Genomic DNA, 8,584 nt, shown 5'->3' with positions numbered 1-8,584 from the left:
CTATAGACGAGGAAGCAGGAAATGGAGGGCAGAAATTCTTTATAAGTGAGTTTAAAGACCATCACCTGAGCTGACAAGAAGAATGGGGTTTTCTGAAGGGTCAGTGCGTGAGTCTATATATAGTTGAGCGAAAGCAAAAAGTCTTTATATAGCCCCTATATAACGGAACCGCTAAATTTTTGGCCGCTCAAAATAGACTTTTCTGGTTTTGCTGTCTTCACCAAAAGCTCTGCAGCTGCTGCTTCCATCCCACTAAAACTTGTGTAAATGTGCCTATAGAGATGTCTTCTAAGAATACCTGTCATTGAGGACGAAAACTATCTTCCCTGGACATATTTCATATTGATCTATTTTTTCACCTAGTCCACATTCAAAAGCCCTGCTCGATTTTTTATGTTGAAGGTCTTTGCCGAATTTTCCAATATAAAATACTTATATAAGAACCGTGGATGAGAGTATAAAAAGTTTGATTCGATCGGACTAAACGACGATTATAGAATTTTGGAAATTTCTTTCCTGATGCGGTTCGATCCGCAAAAGGAATTAGTTTATTCATTTAGTTTAATAATTCCGAATATTCCAATGACAAATACGTTCATAAGAACCGTGGATGAGCGTATAAAAAGTTTGATCGAACGGACTAAAAGAACTATTATAGAATTTTGGAAATTTCTTTCCTGATGCGGCTCGATCTTATTGGGTTCGCTCCGCAAAAAGAATTAGTACACATCAGTCAAAGAAAAGAACGATTAGATCAAAATGAACTAATAAACGACAGCGAAATGGAACGACTGGAGTAAAAGGAACTACATGAACTGTACATAGTTCTGATCGTTCCATTTAGGGAATAGTTCATTTGAACTAGTTCGTTACGGAAAAAACCCAACTATAGACTTTTTTACTTGTTGCAGTACTATTCTGCGTCATGGAGTAAATCTGCGTCTGCACTTTTTTTGAGAACAAGCAAATAGTCCCTAGAGTATAGTTGAACAGAACTAAATTACGAGTAAGTGCGTGAGAGCGTAACTGAGAGATCTTCAACAATAATGACTGACGCAAATAGAGACAAAGAGAAAACGCGTTGGCAATCACCGCTATCGTACTATTTTGTGCATTAGTGCTCTATAGCCACATATTAAGAATATGCTCATGGATTTGTCATCGTCTTCACTGAATTTTAACACGGCATAGGGCCTTAGTAAAACAGAAAAACTTTCGGTCTTTTTCCGTGATGTTGTTTGTCAAACCTTCCTGTATTCGTTTTAAATGATCAGTGAGGCTGAAATCAGAATGAAGACTTTGTAAAGAACAGATCGAAGCTTTATTGGCGAGACTTGCAGTAGCCTTTATACCACAACCAAAGAGATGACCCACCTAGGAAAACTGTCACTGTATTTTAATATTTTTTTTTTTTTTTTGAAAAATATTCTACATAATTGCTTCCAATTCTATTTAAATCTCAGTTACCGCGTTCGTTCAAAATTAGTCATCCCTTAAAACCCGCAGTCGATGTTAACAAATTCTCTAGGTTTTCGGTTCATTGGAAATCATTACTTAATATTAACCACAAATCTGACCTTGCCGAAGCTTCAATTTTAGTTGCTATGTGCTGACCATTTGGTGTCAGATTTATTTTTGTGACCATTTCAAAACCACTAAAATTTTGATATTTCTAATGATTTGAGTCTGATTTCGTTCACAATCAATGCTGCTAAAAAGTAAAAATAAATTTAAAGTGTTAATATGAAAACCCGTAAATTAATAACTAGTTCATGTTTGGAATTCTAAGAATTTATTCAAGCTCTAAGAAAAAATTAAAAAAATAGAATAAATTATTAAAAAAGAAGTGGCGCCCAACGTAAAGTTTACTAATACGTACGGTCGAAATCGTTTATAACAATACCGTTTTAATGAGATATCCATTATAACGTTCCGAAAAAAAGTTCAGACCGGTTATAGTGAATGATTTGGCAGGTCCCTAGATCGTCTATATAAAGATTTCATTGGGACTTCTTTCATACTGAGGGGCTTTTTAGCAGACTTCTACTCGGATCCTTAGCAGAGATATTTTCAATAGAATGCTGAGGATTTTTATTTAGAAATATTTTCATTTATAGAAGGTCTGTTTACAATACGATTTAAGTGATTCTCTGTTTAAAAAAAAACTATGTTCGTCATCATTTATTACATTTTTTCGATCTAATACAGATGTTAGACAAAAAAAATCTTTACCTATAATAATTCTGTCATCTCATAACCTCTTGAAAATTCATTCAAACCCTCCAAATAATTAATTCTTTAATTTGAAGTTATTGAACTTTATTAGAAAACTAAAACTATGAAGATTTCTACACATACACAAAATTTTCGAAATCTTGAGAGAGTAACCTTTTAGAAAGAGAGAAGAAGTCTTATTTACTCTCTTAGATCTTATTTAGACTCAATTGACACAGATCACGATTGCTTACGATTGTCCATAGATCATGTCAAGTGGTTCGTTTTTGTTGACAAAAACATCAAAACAACAACAACGACACATTAACACTTGGCCGGTCTTTTCACACACATACACACACACACTCAGACAACGACTTAACTATTACTAATAATGAGATCAATAACGAGACTAGTTTCTTCACCAGGGGATGTAGCTCAGATGGTAGAGCGCTCGCTTAGCATGTGAGAGGTACGGGGATCGATGCCCCGCATCTCCATTTTCAATTATTATTTGTAATATAATTTTTTTATTTTAGTATTTTCTAAGCAATATTTTTCTCTATTTATTTACATGATATTCTCCAAGCAACATCCTCGGAATATTAATTATGTACTTCAAAATCGACTAGTTTTTGAATCGTTTTTTATTTTGTTCGCACCTATTTTGTTTTGTTCGATTTTTTTTTCTTTCTTCCCTCTTGTTTTCATTGTTTTTAAACGAAATATTTATTTATATTTTCCGGCTCATTTGGATTGTTTGCCTCCACCGCGTACGTCTGATGATGTCATTAATTGTGGCGTTCTAATGGTTTCTATAACATTTCTCGTTGTGGTATGGGGAATTGTATTCTTGCTTGCAAAACAATTTCATTTCAATTCGAATAAACAAAAATAAATTGAAAAAATACAGAACATCCAAATTAATGCTAATGGTTTTGTTGTGGATTTTGAAAATTGAATAAAAAAAATATTGAATTATTTTTCGAGTCATCATAGACGAGCTGAAGGGAGTCTTTATAGACAAGCTGAAGGGATCCTCTATAGGCGAGATGAAGCCGGGAGCCTTTATAGGCGAGCTAAAGCAGGCAGCCTTTATAGGCGAGCTGAAGCCGAGAGCTTTTATAGGCGAGCTGAAGCCGAGAGCTTTTATAGGCGAGCTGAAGCCGGGAGCCTTTATAGGCGAGCTGAAGCCGGGAGCCTTTATAGGCGAGCTGAAGCCGGGAGCCTTTATAGGCGAGCTGAAGCCGGGAGCCTTTATAGGCGAGCTGAAGCAGGGATCCTCTATAGGCGAGCTGAAGCAGGGATCCTCTATAGGCGAGCTGAAGCCGAGAGCTTTTATAGGCGAGCTGAAGCTGGGAGCCTTTATAGGCGAGCTGAAGCAGGGAGCCTTTATAGGCGAGCTGAAGCCGGGAGCCTTTATAGGCGAGCTGAAGCCGGGAGCCTTTATAAGCGAGCTGAAGCTGGGAGCCTTTATAAGCGAGCTGAAGCTGGGAGCCTTTATAGGCGAGCTGAAGCAGGAAGCCTTTATAGGCGAGCTAAAGCAGGAAGCCTTTATAGGCGAGCTGAAGCAGGAAACCTGATAGGAGTCTTTATAAACGAGCTGAAGGGAGTTTTACATGCGAGCTGAAGGGTGTCTTTATAGACGAGCTGAAGAGAGTATTTATAGACGAGCTGAAGCAGGGAGTCTTTATAGACGAGGTGAAGCAGGAAGTCTTTCATAGACGAGCTGAAGCAGGAAGTCTTTCATAGACGAGCTGAAGCAGGGAGTCTTTCATAGACGAGCTTAAACAGGGAGTCTTTCATAGACGAGCTTAAACAGGGAGTCTTTCATAGACGAGCTGAAGCAGGGAGTCTTTCATAGACGAGCTGAAGCAGGGAGTCTTTCATAGACGAGGTGAAGCAGGGAGTTTTTCATAGACGAGCTGAAGCAGGGAGTCTTTCATAGACGAGCTGAAGCAGGGAGTCTTTCATAGAGTCTTTCATAGACGAGCTGAAGCAGGGAGTCTTTCATAGACGAGCTGAAGCAGGGAGTCTTTCATAGACGAGCTGAAGCAGGGAGTCTTTATAGACGAGCTGAAGCAGGGAGTCTTTATAGACGAGCTGAAGCAGGGAGTCTTTATAGACGAGCTGAAGCAGGGAGTCTTTATAGACGAGCTGAAGCAGGGAGTCTTTATAGACGAGCTGAAGCAGGGAGTCTTTATAGACGAGCTGAAGCAGGGAGTCTTTATAGACGAGCTGAAGCAGGGAGTCTTTATAGACGAGCTGAAGCAGGGAGTCTTTATAGACGAGCTGAAGCAGGGAGTCTTTATAGACGAGCTGAAGCAGGGAGTCTTTATAGACGAGCTGAAGCAGGGAGTCTTTATAGACGAGCTGAAGCAGGGAGTCTTTATAAACGAGCTGAAGCAGGGAGTCTTTATAGACGAGCTGAAGCAGGGAGTCTTTATAGACGAGCTGAAGGGAGTCTTTCATAGGCGTGCTGAAGGTGATCTTTATTGACGAGCTGAAGGGAGTCTTTATAGACGAGCTGAAGGGAGTCTTTATAGACGAGCTGAAGGGAGTCTTTATAGACGAGCTGAAGGGAGTCTTTATAGACGAGCTGAAGGGAGTCTTTATAGACGAGCTGAAGGGAGTCTTTATAGACGAGCTGAAGGGAGTCTTTATAGACGAGCTGAAGGGAGTCTTTATAGACGAGCTGAAGGGAGTCTTTATAGACGAGCTGAAGGGAGTCTTTATAGACGAGCTGAAGGGAGTCTTTATAGACGAGCTGAAGGGAGTCTTTATAGACGAGCTGAAGGGAGTCTTTATAGACGAGCTGGAGCCAGACTTTATAGACGAGCTGAAGGGAGTCTTTATAGACGAGTTGAAGATGGTCTTTATAGACGAGCTGAAGGGAGTATTTATAGACGAGCCATCTTTATAGACAAACTAATGGGAGTCTGTATATGGACTCTATAGCCAGCTGATGGGTTATTTATAGACTGAAGGAGATCTTTGTAGACCAGATGAAGGGTGTCTTTCAGACGAGCTGAGGGGAGTTTTTATATAGTTGGATGGTTTATAGACTCCCTCGAGTCTTTATAGAAGAACTGAGGGTAATCTGGTAGACGAGCAGGCGAAAGTAATCATATACTAACTGAAGAGATTCTTCATAGATAAGCCGAAGGGAACATTTAACAACAAGCTGTAGGGAGTCTTTGTAGACGAATCTTTAATATCAAGTCGAAAAGGCAGCCTTTATAGTCAAAATAAAAGAGCGTATTTATAGATGATCTTGAGAAGGTATCACAAGGCATTCAGGAGAATACCTTAATACAGGACCTTTAGGGAAGTCCCCCTTCTAACAGAATACTTCCTCATTTTCCAGCCGAATTCGGGATTAGTCGGTATATCACCTAAATTTTATTAGAATTAAATTATTTCCTTTCTCTGATGCCACATCCATGTATTCCGTATTTCTGTCACTTGGCCTTCATTCAGATTAGAATTTAGTTAAGCCACAATGTGACCTTGCCGAATCTAAAATTTTATTTTACTTTCCTTCATTTTTTTACTATTAGATTTATTTTTGTAACTACTTGAAAACCACCAACAGTTTGGAATTTCTAATTATTATTTGAATAAGTGGCTGCATGGATGACTGACTAACTCTCCTCACATTGAATGCTTAGAATTAAAAATACATTTTCAAATTTTAATATGAAAACCACGTTTTCAAATATATTTTCATAATTTTTGTTTTGTTGTTGTAGTAAACAATTAGCTAGCTGATGTTAAAATGAATCACTCACTTCGGCATTTTGAAACCCAACTAAGAGTTTTGTTGTTTTGAAAAAAAAAAAATAAAAAAAGTACTTGGCGATAACAGAACGAAGGAACATAGCTTAATATGTAGATGTGTAGTATTCAATACAGGGCGTTCTGGATAATCGAAATGTTTATAAAGAAGATTAGCCCCCAATCAAGGATTTTTTATATAAAAATTAAAGGCTACAGAAATTATTTTTCTATAGAAAATAATTCGTCGGAACCTCTGCTCCAAGTTTTTTCTATAGAAAAGCTCATATTGCATATAGACTATCTTCACTTCGCATAGAGAGACACCCTTCAGCCCATCCATTCACCACACCTTCAACTCGTCTAAAAAGTCTGCCTAAACCTTGGAATTATCTTTATAGAATTTGCATCAATTCGTCCATAAAGACTCCTTGGCCTATCGGTCGATATATAGAGAATCAGTGATTCACCTCGCCTTTAAAGCTTTCCATCTATATTTCGTCTAGCCAAATTCTGTGACCCTCTCTTCCCTCTGTTATACCTTATAAAAATTCCTTACTATCTCCTATAAATATCTAATCTGTAAGGAACCTTTCTTAACCTGGTATATTAAGACTCCCAACTTCGGTTCTTCTTTAAAGAGTATCTTCTGTTAGGTTTGCTTTCTATTTGTTTTTTTCACGTTTCTGTGAACTTTTTCTTAATTTTATGAACTCTTTGAAAATATATAAGAACTCTTCATTACTTCTAAAACCCATTTTAGGAACAATTCATTTTTTTAAATAAGACAAATTTCAAGATTATGTAACATTTATTAAATCTAGGAAATTTTTATTATTCCGGAACTCTTTAAAAAAATTTATGAACTTTTTTACTTCTCTCAATGAACCATTTTCTGTTTTTATGAATGGGGGCTACCAGAAAACGTGAGCCGGTATTTATAATTTTTAGTAGAGATATTTGGTACCCAATAAGAACCTAATGTACCAAATTGCAGAGAATACGGTTGAAAAGCGCGCTCGAGAACCTCAAAATACCGAAAATTGGATATCCGAAAAAATTTACCTATATTTATAATTTTTTGTGGAGAGATTTGGTACCTACTAAGAACTCAAAATACTAAATTATAGCCAATTCGATGGAAAAATATGATAAAAAAAACCCAAAAATACTGAAAATTAGGAGGTACCGTTATATGGGGGCTACAAGAAAAATGTTCTTTATCTTTATGAAACATTTTCCGATTTTATGAAAAAATGTTGTTCTATGAATTATTCATAAGATTTAGGAAAATTTCAATTGGAAAATCCATTGGCCGTTTTATAAGGCCAATGGATTTTCGAAAGTTTGCTATTTATCCATGAACAATTCGCTGTTTTTCAGAACAAGTAATGTTCTATGAACTATTTAACAGTTTTGTGAACAGTTTCCTTATCTCTATGAACCGCTCATTGGTTTTTATGAAACGTTTTGGATTCTAGGAACTATACATTGATTTTAGGAACAAAGAAAGAGCTTACATCAACCAATCAATTTATTAATGAACCGTACACAGGATTTTCGGAACATTCAATAATTTTCATGAAGTAATCGATAATTCTATAAATTAACCAAAGGCTCCACAAATTATTGCTGGGCTTAGATTCATTCTGGTTCTAGCCATCATTGTTTTCATGAAATATGAATTGTATATGGGAGAGAAAGAGCTTCTTGCATTCTAGAACCTATTCATTAATCCTAGTAACAATTGATTTTAATGTACTATGTACTACTTAATAGTTTTAGGAACAGTTTCCCTATTTCTATGAACCATTTAAAACTTTTATGCATTAATTTTATGGTGATTTAGTAAAGTAGACAACTTATGAAGAATTCAATGGATTTTCAGAACTTTTAATAATATTTGTTTATGAAGCATTTTTTTATTTCTATGACAGAATCAATAAAGCTATTAATAATTTCTGTGTTGTTCTATGAATCAATTTCATATTTTTAGGAGCATTTTCCTTATATCTATGAACAATGAACTGTTATTTATGAAACCTCTTTTGATTCAAGGAAGTATGCATTGATTTAAGGAACTAGAACCTATTTATTAATCCTAGTAACAATTACATTTAATGTACTATGAACTATTTAATGGTTTTAGGACTAGTTTCACTATTTCTATGAACAATTTAAAACCTTTATGAACATTTTTGTTTTATTCTAGGAACTATACATTAATTTTATGATGAATTCTATAGCTTCAGTAAAGTAGACAATTTATGAACCATTCAATGGATTTTCAGAACTTTTAATAATATTTGTTTATGAAGCATTTTTTTATTTCTATGACAGATTCAAAAAAGCAATTAATAATTTCTTTATTGTTCTATGAATTAATTTCATATTTTTAGGAGCAGTTTCCTTATATATCAATGAACAATGAATTGTTATATATGAAACGTCTTTTGATTCAAGGAAGTATGCATTGATTTAAGGAACTAGAACCTATTCATTAATCCTAGTAACAATTGATTTTAATGTACTATGAACTATTTAATGGTTTTAGGAACAGTTTCCCTATTTCTATGAACAATTTACCACTTTT

At 35.7% G+C, this 8,584-nt stretch overlaps 1 non-coding gene across 1 annotated transcript; it reads left to right on the top strand.

Annotated features, from left to right (window-relative positions):
- The first annotated feature begins 2,641 nt into the window (after positions 1-2,641).
- Trnaa-agc (transfer RNA alanine (anticodon AGC)) lies at positions 2,642-2,714 on the top strand. The gene has a single exon. It is a non-coding gene; the product is annotated as a tRNA-Ala (tRNA).
- Positions 2,715-8,584: the final 5,870 nt, after the last annotated feature.

The sequence above is a fragment of the Musca vetustissima genome, unplaced genomic scaffold (assembly GCF_032173495.1).
Source record: "Musca vetustissima isolate MV318-11 ecotype Yass unplaced genomic scaffold, APGP_CSIRO_Mvet_v1 utg20545, whole genome shotgun sequence".
In the NCBI taxonomy this organism is placed as follows: Eukaryota; Metazoa; Arthropoda; class Insecta; order Diptera; family Muscidae; genus Musca; species Musca vetustissima.
The sequence above is the reverse complement of the archived record's forward strand: the minus strand, read 5'-3'. Positions and strand labels throughout refer to the sequence as shown.